Source organism: Anopheles arabiensis, chromosome 2, assembly GCF_016920715.1.
Source record: "Anopheles arabiensis isolate DONGOLA chromosome 2, AaraD3, whole genome shotgun sequence".
Classification (NCBI taxonomy): domain Eukaryota; kingdom Metazoa; phylum Arthropoda; class Insecta; order Diptera; family Culicidae; genus Anopheles; species Anopheles arabiensis.
In genome coordinates this window covers 60,070,251-60,083,180 of record NC_053517.1, presented here as the reverse complement: position 1 = coordinate 60,083,180, position 12,930 = coordinate 60,070,251, and the positions used below count along the sequence as shown (strand labels likewise).

The 12,930-nt window shown below is 41.7% G+C and overlaps 1 pseudogene; it reads right to left on the bottom strand.

Annotated features, from left to right (window-relative positions):
• Positions 1-435: 435 nt before the first annotated feature.
• The window catches only part of LOC120908819, a 98,425-nt pseudogene continuing 85,930 nt past the window's right edge, over positions 436-12,930 (bottom strand).

The window sequence follows — 12,930 nt, the reverse complement described above, 5'->3', positions numbered from 1 at the left end:
TTTGCGGCAAGTCTAGGCGGGAGGTATGCAGCAATGATGAATAGTCGGGAATTGCCTAGTTGTATTACAACGCACACTAGCTCAAGCGATGGATGCACCGTTGTGTGTTCCCGTAACGTCAGAGACTGAGAGCACGCAATCAACACACCTCCACCGCGGGAACATGTACTGTTGTCAACACTACGATCGCATCGGTAGACTCGGAAGCTATCGTCAAACAGCAAAGCCGAAGGTAGACTAGGATCGAGCCAGGTTTCCGTAAGCACTATTACATCGAAATTGGATTCCAACACCGACAGGCGAAACTCATCGACCTTCGTGCGCAGTCCCCGCACGTTTTGATAGTAAACAGAGGCAGTGGAACGGGCAGTGCGAAGCGCATTAGCAGCAGGAACATAACAGGTAGGTGTTTGTGCAGACTTAACAGAGGTTCGTCTATTCGTGAAAGAAACGGTCAAGTGTGGTCTGTTGTAAGTTGGTGTTGGAAGTGCGGCGAATTAAAAGCGGGCCGTCAATGAGTGTTGAATTAGGACCATGAGTGGTGTCATTCAGCGTGTGTTCTCCCAATTGTGGTGATGTTAGTGTTTGAGCCTGTGAAGTTGACGCGTGTGCCGGTGAGTGATAGACAGTGGATGTTGGTGTGCGAGGCATCGAACGGCGATCGATGACAACAGGTGTGCGTGTGAGAGAACGGTGTTTGATGGTGATTGGTGACGATGAGTGTCCATGCTCTCGTTGACGGGATTGTACAAATTCACGTACACCAATACCGACAGGCCAGGACGATGGGGCGAGTGCTGCGTCACGAAGGGCGGCCGGTACTCTCACTTTGAAAGAAAGCCAGTTTACGCTGTCAACACTGACCCCCTTCTTCAGCAAGCAGTATGCTAGGACGTCATCGGTGGCTAAACGGCGTTTCACAGAAGCGACCACTTGCTCCACGGTGACGGCAGTGGACAAGCGAGATAGTCGGATCCATATTCTGTCTGTGGCCGGCTGGGGAAACGCTGCTCGAAGCGGTGACGATAGCGAATCGGTTCCCATGAGTTCTTCCGGTAGCGTAGACGGGGTGGGATGCCGACTGTAGTGTTAGTGTACGCGCTTGGCGATGACGCTGCATACATGTTATTTTGACGAATGTTTACGTTTTTGTTGACATCAGGGGACATAGAATCCTCGATGATACGCCGCCGCTTTCTACCCGCAACGGGCCGAGGATCGGTATTGCAAAGCTGAGGTATGGATGCATTTTGCAGTAGAGTAAATCCACTGCGCACCTCGGCGATAATCGGTTCAATAAGCTTCCCCACAGCCGCAACAGTTGAGGTGAGAGCAGCTTGAAAACCGACCTGAGCCCCGATCTCTTTGACTGATCGGCAGCGCGTATTTTTCAGGATATTGGTGCACCCAGTGCAGCTCCAGTGCAGATCGATGTGAGTCAGGACCGCATCAATCAGCTCGGAAGGCAGCCTGCAACAACCGCGGTGAAAAGTAGCCTCACAGTACGCACAGCCGACGATACAGTCGGCAGCATCCAGTGGCACAGCACACGCGAAACAGATAGCCGCCATCGCGAAATTATGCGCGGTTTTGATCACACCACCGTTAACCCGGATTAAAAACGTTAATACACAGTCGTGGGTCAATGAAATAACACACTAACGCGCAACAGTAACAGGAAGCAGGTTGGTAGTCAATTGAACGAGTATTAACTGGGTACGTTAGAAAATACACTTAAATATTTTTGGAAAAACGCGGAGCACAGCGATATGCGACCGAGCAGTTAGACGTCAAACGTCATAACGTTAGAGTTAGACGTCATGTAAACGTAGTACATCCGATACTGGGAATGATGAAAATAAATCCTTGAATGTGCATATTTGTCCCTGCAACAAAATGAAAGATGATGAGATGGATCTGACATTAAAGGAGTACTTCTCTTTAGAATCGTTGGGGTTGTACCGTCCTGTTAAACATTTGCGCTCCGATGATGAAGAACGTGCGCTGAATATCCTCGCCTCAAATGTTCGGTTGATAGATGGGCATTTTGAAGCAAGCCTCCTCTGGAAATATGATATGGTTAAGCTTCCCAATAGCAGAGCAATGGCTTTGAAACGTCACGAGTGCTTGGAGAGAAAACTGCGTCGTGATCCAGAGCTAGCCACCACAATGCACGCTAAGATAGTGGAGTACGAGCAAAGGGGATATATAAGAAAACTCACCCAAACCGAGCAAAACGCCAGTGAGCCGAATGACTGGTATTTGCCTATATTTCCAGTCACGAACCCAAATAAACCTGGCAAAATTCGAATCGTATTTGACGCTGCCGCAAAAGTGAACGGGGTCAGTTTAAATTCCGTCCTGCTGACTGGACCGGATCAACTCGTAGGGCTACTCAACGTCCTTTATAAATTCCGTGAGTACAAAGTAGCAGTAACAGGCGACATTCGAGAAATGTTCTTCCAGGTACGAATGAACCCACGCGACCGACGCAGTCAGATGTTCCTTTGGAATGATGGAAAGATTGGAAGCTCCCCACAAATATACGTGCTTAAAGTAATGACGTTTGGCGCAGGATGTTCCCCAAGCACCGCACACTATGTGAAGAACTTAAACGCTGATCGATTCGAAATAGAGTATCCGAGAGCAGTCGAATGCATTAAATATGAGCATTACGTTGATGACATGCTCTCCAGCGTAGAAACCGAAGATGAAGCCATTCAGCTAGCTCGGGATGTGTGCTTCATTCACGCCCAAGGTGGATTTGAGATCCGCAATTGGTTGTCAAATTCAACCAAAGTCAAGGCCGCGTTGAACCGGGTTAAACCCGTAGAAGTAAACGTACCAGTTGAAATAGAAATGGCAACAGAGAAGGTACTTGGTATGTGGTGGAACACAGAGACAGATGTGTTCACATTCAAGGTCTCTCCGAGATATGAGCCGCAAACATTGCTTCAAGGAGGTTTACCTACAAAGAGAGATATTTTAAGAATATTGATGTCGATATATGATCCTTTGGGGCTTATTGGCCACCTCTTAATGTACCTGAAGGTCTTACTGCAAGAAGTGTGGCGCGCAAAGATCCAATGGGACGAGAAAGTTACTGGCAATCTGCTTGTGAAGTGGCAAACTTGGGCATCCGTTCTGCCCAGCATACAGTTAGTAAGCATTCCGAGATGTTATCGTCAAGCCGTAAATATAAATCACTGCAACATAGAACTGCATGTTTTCTGTGACGCCAGCGAAAACGGAATGGCTGCTGTTGCCTATTTAAGGTTTGAGGAAGATGGGTTGATAGAGTGTGCGCTCGTCGGCTCGAAAACTAAGGTTGCTCCTTTAACCTTTACGTCGATACCGAGGCTTGAGCTTCAAGCAGCAGTAATAGGAGCACGCTTGGCCCAGACAATAAAGGGCTCACATCGGCTGCACATCAATCGTGAAGTATATTGGACAGATTCACGTACGGTTATAAGTTGGATAAATGCAGACCATAGAAGATACAGCCAGTTTGTGGCCGTACGAGTTTGCGAGATCGTCGAGACCACGAATGCTAGTGACTGGAATTGGGTATCCACTAAGGGAAACATTGCCGATGAAGGCACGAAATGGCAGAAAGTACCGGAACTCAGCCCGACTAGCAGATGGTTCCGTGGCCCTGACTTTTTATGGGAGTCTGTCAGCGAGTGGCCAAGCCATCAAAATCAAGCAGGAGAGACAGATGAAGAAATGCGTCATACTTTGCTTCATCACTCGATTAACACTTCGACTATCGAGTTCACTCGATTTTCTAAATGGCAAAGATTGGTAAGGGCTGTTGCGTATGTTTACCGCTTCTTTAATAACTGCCGAAAAGAAAGGACTAAGCAGCAAGGAGGGCTAACGCATGATGAATTGGAACGAGCTGATTACGCAATTTACAAGCAAGTACAGAAAGATCACTATGAGGATGATATAAGATTACTCGATAATAGTGAGCTACAAATACATCCGTGGAAACAGCCACTTAACAAAGCAAGTCCGTTGTACAAACTGAGCCCGTTAATCGACAAACAAGGAGTATGAGGAGCGTATGAGAGGGAGGATTGATAAATGCGTATGGGTTGGCGATGATACCAAGCGACCAGTTATCATCCCAAATCAGCATTATGCAACCGGCCTGCTGATTAGTTGGTACCATCACAAATATCCACATGCCAACCATCAAACGGCGATTAACGAAATAAGACTCAAATACCATGTTCCACAACTTAAAGCCACTTATAACCGAGTAAGACGCTGTTGTCAATACTGCAAAGTGCGACGTGCCACACCACAAAATCCTGGAATGGGATCTCCCGTACCAACGGCTAGCTGCGTTTCAACAACCCTTCTCGTACACGGGTGTTGACTATTTCGGCCCGATGGTAGTCGCAGTCGGAAGACGAACCGAAAAACGGTGGGGAGTGATTTTCACCTGTCTCACCACCAGAGGAATTCACATCGAGGTTGCGCATAGCCTCTCTACGGACTCTTGCATTTTTGCTATCCGCAACTTCACAGCGCGGAAGGGAATGCCGTTGGAGTTCATTAGTGACCGGGGCACTAACTTTGTAGGTGCATCGCGAGAGCTCAAGGAAGCAGCGGCGCTGATTGATGCAGAACGGTTGATGGCAGAATTTGTACAGCCTGGGACGAGATGGGTGTTTAACCCACCTGCCGCACCGCATTTTGGTGGGTCATGGGAAAGACTCATCCAATCGATAAAAAAGACGCTTTCCTCCTTCGATCTTCCCCATCACCCTACCGACGAGCTGCTCCGGGCTAGGTTGAGTGAAGTAGAGTTGATTGTAAATTCGCGACCCTTGACAGACATTCCGTTAGAAAATGAATCCGAGTCCCCACTAACACCAAATCACTTCATTTTAGGCAGCTCAAATGGAAGTAAGCCACTGTTGCCGTTTGACGATTCGATCCCATTGATGCGTAAATCCTGGAAATCGGCACAACAGTTTGCAGATATGTTTTGGAAGCGATGGGTTTCCGAATACTTACCAACATTGACGAGACGGACGAAATGGCACCAGCCTACGAAACCAATAGCTGAGGGCGATTTAGTATTGATAGCGGACTCCAACAACCCACGAAACTGCTGGCCTAGGGGACGCATTGTGAAGGTGTGCCGAACGGCCGACAATCAGGTACGGCGCGTGACCGTACAGACTGAGAGTGGGATGATAGAGAGACCTGCGGTAAATATAGCTATTTTAGACGTCGGCACAACGTAGGTAAGCCACTGAGAGCGTCATACCGGGGGGGAGAATGTAACATGTAACTGTGCCGACAAACCACGTGCCTCTTTTATGGCACACGCAAACCAAAACAAACAGATAATGACAGGAGATAGGTGTAAACATCTCGGCTGTCAAAGTCGATGTTCGAATTTCGGATATCGGGAAAAGGGCAACGTTCGCTGCGTAACGCGATGGCGCGCGGGTCGTCGCGGGTAGAAAGGGCTTAAATAGACCGTGCGCAGGATAATCAGTCTCTTTCAAACTAGCGAACGACAAAGACCGCGTTTTTAAAAATACAGTTTATAATTACATTCGGTCGAGCCGGTGATTAATAAAGTATATTGTACGTTGGTGAAAACGGTCGTTATTTTTCATATTCGCTATCGTCGAGGAGCCGACGAAGTTGCTTCACAACAATTTCAATGGCCTTGAAATTTGATGTTGAGTTATTTTGCCATCTATTATCGTTGTTACGGCCATGTTTCATTAAAATGAATGTCCAAATGAAGCCATCTTGCACTATTGAAATGGCCTTAAAATTCGATGTTGAGTTTTGTTGTCATCTATTATCGTTGTTACGGCCATGTTTCATGAAAAAATGCTTTCTTTCACTATTTCAATGGCCTTGAAATTTGATGTTGAGTTTTGTTGCCATCTATTATCGTTGTTACGGTCAGGCATCATCCAAATGAAGCCATCTTGCACTATTTCAATGCCCTTGAAATTTGATGTTGAATTTTGTTGCCATCTATTATCGTTGTTACGGCCATGTTTCATCCAAATGAAGCCATCTTGCACTATTTCAATGGCCTAGAAATTTGATGTTGAGTTTTGTTGCCATCTATTATCGTTGTTACGGCCATGTTTCATCCAAATGAAGCCATCTTGCACTATTTGCATGGCCTTGAAATTTGATGTTGAATTTTGTTGCCATCTATAATCGTTGTTACGGCCATGTTTCATCCAAATGAATACATCTTGCACTAATTCAATGGCCTTGAAGTTTGATGTTGAGTTTTGTTGCCATCTATTATCGTTGTAACGGCCATATTTCATCCAAAGAAGCCATCTTGCACTATTTCAATGGCCTTGAAATTTGATGTTGAGTTTTGTTGCCATCTATTATCGTTGTTACGGCCATGTTTCATCCAAATGAAGCCATCTTGCACTATTTGAATGGCCTTGAAATTTGATGTTGAGTTTGTTGTCATCTATTATCGTTGTTACGGCCATGTTTCATCCAAATGAAGCCATCTTGCACTATTTGAATGCCCTTGAAATTTGATGATGAATTTTGTTGCCATCTATTATCGTTGTTACGGCCATATTTATCCAAATGAAGCCATCTTGCACTATTTCATTGGCCTTGAAATTTGATGTTGAGTTTTGTTGTCATCAATTATCGTTGTTACGGCCATGTTTCATCCAAATGAAGCCATCTTGCACTATTTGAATGGCCTTGAAATTTGATGTTGAGTTTTGTTGTCATCTAGAATCGTTGTTACGGCCATGTTTCATCCAAAGGAGCCATCTTGCAATATTTCAATGCCCTGAATTTTGATGTTGAGTTTTGTTGTCATCTATTATCGTTGTTACGACCATGTTTCATCCAAAAGGAGCCATCTTGCAATAGTTCAATGGCCTTGAAATTTGATGTTGAGTTTTGTTGCCATCTATTATCGTTGTTACGGCCATGTTTCATCCAAATGAAGCCATCTTGCACTATTTCAATGGCCTTGAAATTTGATGTTGAGTTTTGTTGCCATCTATTATCGTTGTTACGGCCATGTTTCATCCAAATGAAGCCATCTTACACTATTTCATTGGCCTTGAAACTAGATCTTGAGTTTTGTTGCCATCCATTATCGTTGTTACGGCAATGTTTCATCCAAATGAAGCTTTGTAACATTATTTCAATGGCCTTGAAATTTGATGTTGAGTTTGTTGCCATCTATTATCGTTGTTACGGCCATGTTTCATCCAAAGGAGCCATCTTGCAATATTTCAATGGCCTTGAAATTTGATGTTGAGTTTGTTGCCATCTATTATCGTTGTTACGGCCATGTTTCATCCAAATGAAGCCATCTTAACTCAAGATCTAATTTCAAGGCCATTGAAATAGTGCAAGATGGCTTCATTTGGATGAAACATGGCCGTAACAACGATAATAGATGGCAACAAAACTCAACATCAAATTTCAAGGCCATTGAAATAGTGCAAGATGGCTTCATTTGGATGAAACATGGCCGTAACAACGATAATAGATGGCAACAAAACTCAACGTCAAGGCCATTGAATTAGTGCAAGATGGCTTCATTTGGATGAAACATGGCCGTAACAACGATAATAGATGGCAACAAAACTCAACATCGAATTTCAAGGCCATTGAAGTAGTGCAAGATGCCTGCATTTGGATGAAACATGGCCGTAGCAACGATAATAGATGGCAACAAAATTCAACATCAAATTTCAAGGCCATTGAAATAGTGCAAGATGGCTCCATTTGGATGAAACATGACCGTAACAACGATAATAGATGGCAACAACATCAAATTTCGTTCAAATAGTGCAAGATGGCTTCATTTGGATGAAACATGCACAACAACATCAAATTTCAAGGCCATTCAAATAGTGCAAGATGGCTTCATTTGATGGCCGTAACAACGATAATAGATGGCAACAAAACTCAACATGCAAGATTTCATTGGATGAAACAAGATAATAGATTTCAACAAAATTCAACAACCATAATAGATGGCTGAAATGGCAACATCAAATTTCAAGGCCATTGAAATAGTGCAAGATAATACATTTGGATGAAACATGGCCGTAACAACGATAATAGATGGCAACAAACGATCAAATTTCAAATCCATTTAAATAGTGCAAGATGGCTTCATTTGTATGAAACATGGCCGAGCTCAAGATCAAATTTCAAGGCCATTGAAATAGTGCAAGATGGCTTCATTTGGATGAAACATGGCCGTAACAACGATAACAAAACTCAACATCTAATTTCAAGGCCATTGAAATAGTGCAAGATGGCTTCATTTGGATAAACATGGCAACAACCAACATCAAATTTCAAGGCCATTGAAATAGTGCAAGATGACTTTATTTGGATGAAACATGGCCGTATAACGATAATAGATGGCAACAAAACTCAACATTTAATTGAAGGCCATTGAAATAGTGCAAGATGACTTCATTTGGATGAAACATGGCCGTAACAACGATAATAGATGGCAACAAAACTCAACATCTAATTTCAAGGCCATTCAAATAGTGCAAGATGGCTTCATTTGGATGAAACATGGCCGTAACAACGATAATAGATGACAACAAAACTCTAGATCAAATTTCAAGGCCATTGAAATAGTGCAAGATGGCTTCATTTGGATGAAACATGGCCGTAACAACGATAATAGATGGCAACAAAACTCAACATCAAATTTCAAGGCCATTGAAATAGTGCAAGATGGCTTCATTTGGATTAAAAATAGCCGTAGCAACGATAATAGATGGCAACAAAATTCAACATCGCATCTGAAGGACATTGAAATAGTGAAAGATGGCTTCATTTGGATGAAACATGGCCGTAACAACGATAATAGATGGCAACAAAACTCAACATCGAATTTCAAGGCCATTGAAATAGTGCAAGATGGCTTCATTTGGATGAAACATGGCCGTAACAACGATAATAGATGGCAACAAAACTCAACATCAAATTTCAAGGCCATTCAAATAGTGCAAGATGTATTCATTTGGATGAAACATGGCCGTAACAACGATAATAGATGGCAACAAAACTCAACATCAAATTTCAAGGCCATTGAAATAGTGCAAGATGGCTTCATTTGGATGAAACATGGCCGTAACAACGATAATAGATGGCAACAAAACTCAACATCGAATTTCAAGGCCATTGAAGTAGCGCAAGATGCCTGCATTTGGATGAAACATGGCCGTAGCAACGATAATAGATGGCAACAAAATTCAACATCAAATTTCAAGGCCATTGAAATAGTGCAAGATGGCTCCATTGGGATGAAACATGACCGTAACAACGATAATAGATGGCAACAAAACTCAACATCAAATTTCAAGACTGTTCAAATAGTGCAAGATGGCTTCATTTGGATGAAACATGGCCGTAACAACGATAATAGATAGCAACAAAACTCAACATCAAATTTCACGGCCATTCAACTAGTGCAAGATGGCTTCATTTGGATGAAACATGGCCGTAACAAGGATAATAGATGGCAACAAAACTCAACATCAAATTTCAAGGCCATTGAAATAGTGCAAGATGGCTTCATTTGGATGAAACATGGCCGTAACAACGATAATAGATGGCAAAAAAGTTCAAGATCAAATTTCAAATCCATTTAAATAGTGCAAGATGGCTTCATTTGGATGAAACATGGCCGTGACAACGATAATAGATGGCAAAAAAACTCAACATCAAATTTCAAGGCCATTGTAATAGTGCAAGATGGCTCCTTTTGGATAAAACATGGCCGTAACAACGATAATAGATGGCAACAAAACTCAACAACAAATTTCAAGGCCATTGAAATAGTGCAAGATGGCTTCATTTGGATAAAACATGGCCGTATAACGATAATAGATGGCAACAAAACTCAACATTTAATTTCAAGGCCATTGAATTAGTGCAAGATGGCTTCATTTGGATGAAACATGGCCGTAACAACGATAATAGATGGCAACAAAACTCAACATCTAATTTCAAGGCCATTGAAGTAGTGCAAGATGGCTTCATTTGGATGAAACATGGCCGTAACAACGATAATAGATGACAACAAAACTCTAGATCAAATTTCAAGGCCATTGAAGTAGTGCAAGATGGCTGCATTTGGATGAAACATGGCCGTAACAAGGATAATAGATGGCAACAAAACTCAACATCAAATTTCAAGGCCATTGAAATAGTGCAAGATGCCTGCATTTGGATGAAACATAGCCGTAACAACGATAATAGATGGCAACAAAACTCAACATCGCATCTGAAGGACATTGAAATAGTGAAAGATGGCTCCATTTGGATGAAACATGGCCGTAACAACGATAATAGATGACAACAAAACTCAACATCTAATTTCAAGACCAATGAAATAGTGCAAGATGGCTTCATTTAGATGAAACATGGCCGTCACAACGATAATAGATGGCAACAAACCTCAACATCAAATTTCAAGGCCATTGAAATAGTGCAAGATGGATTCATTTGGATGAAACATGGCCGTAACAACGATAATAGATGGCAACAAAATTCAACATCAAATTTCAAGGCCATTGAATTAGTGCAAGATGCCTTTATTTGGATGAAACATGGCCGTAACAACGATAATAGATGGCAACAAAATTCAACATCAAATTTCAAGGCCATTCAAATAGTGCAAGATGTATTCATTTGGATGAAACATGGCCGTAACAACGATAATAGATGGCAACAAAGTTCAAGATCAAATTTCAAGGCCATTGAAATAGTGCAAGATGGCTTCATTTGGATGAAACATGGCCGTAACAACGATAATAGATGACAACAAAACTCAACATCTAATTTCAAGGCCATTGAAATAGTGCAAGATGGCTTCATTTGGATGAAACATGGCCGTAACAACGATAATAGATGGCAACAAAACTCAACGTCATATTTCAAGGCCATTGAAATAGTGCAAGATGGCTTCATTTGGATGAAACATGGCCGTAACAACGATAATAGATGGCAACAAAATTCAACATCGCATCTGAAGGACATTGAAATAGTGAAAGATGGCTTCATTTGGATGAAACATGGCCGTAACAACGATAATAGATGACAACAAAACTCAACATCAAATTTCAAGGCCATTGAAATAGTGCAAGATGGCTTCATTTGGATGAAACATGGCCGTAACAACGATAATAGATGGCAACAAAATTCAACATCAAATTTCAAGGCCATTGAAGTAGTGCAAGATGGATTCATTTGGATGAAACATGGCCGTAACAACGATAATAGATGGCAACAAACCTCAACATCAAATTTCAAGGCCATTGAAATAGTGCAAGATGGCTTCATTTGGATGAAACATGGCCGTAACAACGATAATAGATGGCAATAAAACTCAAGATCCAATTTCAAGGCCATTGAAATAGTGCAAGATGGCTTCATTTGGATGAAACATGGCCGTAAAAACGATAATAGATGGCAATAAAACTCAACATCAAATTTCAAGGCCATTGAAATAGTGCAAGATGGCTTCATTTGGATGAAACATGGCCGTAACAACGATAATAGATGGCAACAAAACTCAACATCAAATTTCAAGGCCATTGAAATAGTGCAAGATGCCTTCATTTGGATGAAACATGGCCGTAACAACGATAATAGATGGCAACAAAATTCAACATCAAATTTCAAGGCCATTCAAATAGTGCAAGATGTATTCATTTGGATGAAACATGGCCGTAACAACGATAATAGATGGCAAAAAAGTTCAAGATCAAATTTCAAGGCCATTGAAATAGTGCAAGATGGCTTCATTTGGATGAAACATGGCCGTAACAACGATAATAGATGGCAACAAAATTCAACATCAAATTTCAAGGCCATTGAAATATTGCAAGATGGCTCCTTTTGGATGAAACATGGCCGTAACAACGATAATAGATGACAACAAAACTCAACATCAAATTTCAAGGCCATTGAAATAGTGCAAGATGGCTTCATTTGGATGAAACATGGCCGTAACAAGGATAATAGATGGCAACAATATTCAACATCACATTTCAAGGCCATTGAATTAGTGCAAGATGGCTTCATTTGGATGAAACATGGCCGTAACAACGATAATAGATGGCAATAAAACTCAAGATTAAATTTCAAGGCCATTGAAATAGTGCAAGATGGCTTCATTTGGATGAAACATGGCCGTAAAAACGATAATAGATGGCAATAAAACTCAACATCAAATTTCAAGGCCATTGAAATAGTGCAAGATGGCTTCATTTGGATGAAACATGGCCGTAACAACGATAATAGATGGCAACAAAACTCAACATCAAATTTCAAGGCCATTGAAATAGTGCAAGATGGCTTCATTTGGATGAAACATGGCCGTAACAAGGATAATAGATGGCAACAAAACTCAACATCAAATTTCAAGGCCATTGAATTAGTGCAAGATGGCTTCATTTGGATGAAACATGGCCGTAACAAGGATAATAGATGGCAACAAAATTCAACATCACATTTCAAGGCCATTGAATTAGTGCAAGATGGCTTCATTTGGATGAAACATGGCCGTAACAACGATAATAGATGGCAACAAAACTCAAGATCAAATTTCAAGGCCATTGAAATAGTGCAAGATGGCTTCATTTGGATGAAACATGGCCGTAAAAACGATAATAGATGGCAACAAAATTCAACATCAAATTTCAAGGCCATTGAAATATTGCAAGATGGCTCCTTTTGGATGAAACATGGTCGTAACAACGATAATAGATGACAACAAAACTCAACATCAAATTTCAAGGCCATTGAAATAGTGCAAGATGGCTCCATTTGGATGAAACATGGCCGTAACAACGATAATAGATGGCAACAAAACTCAACATCAAATTTCAAGGCCATTGAAATAGTGCA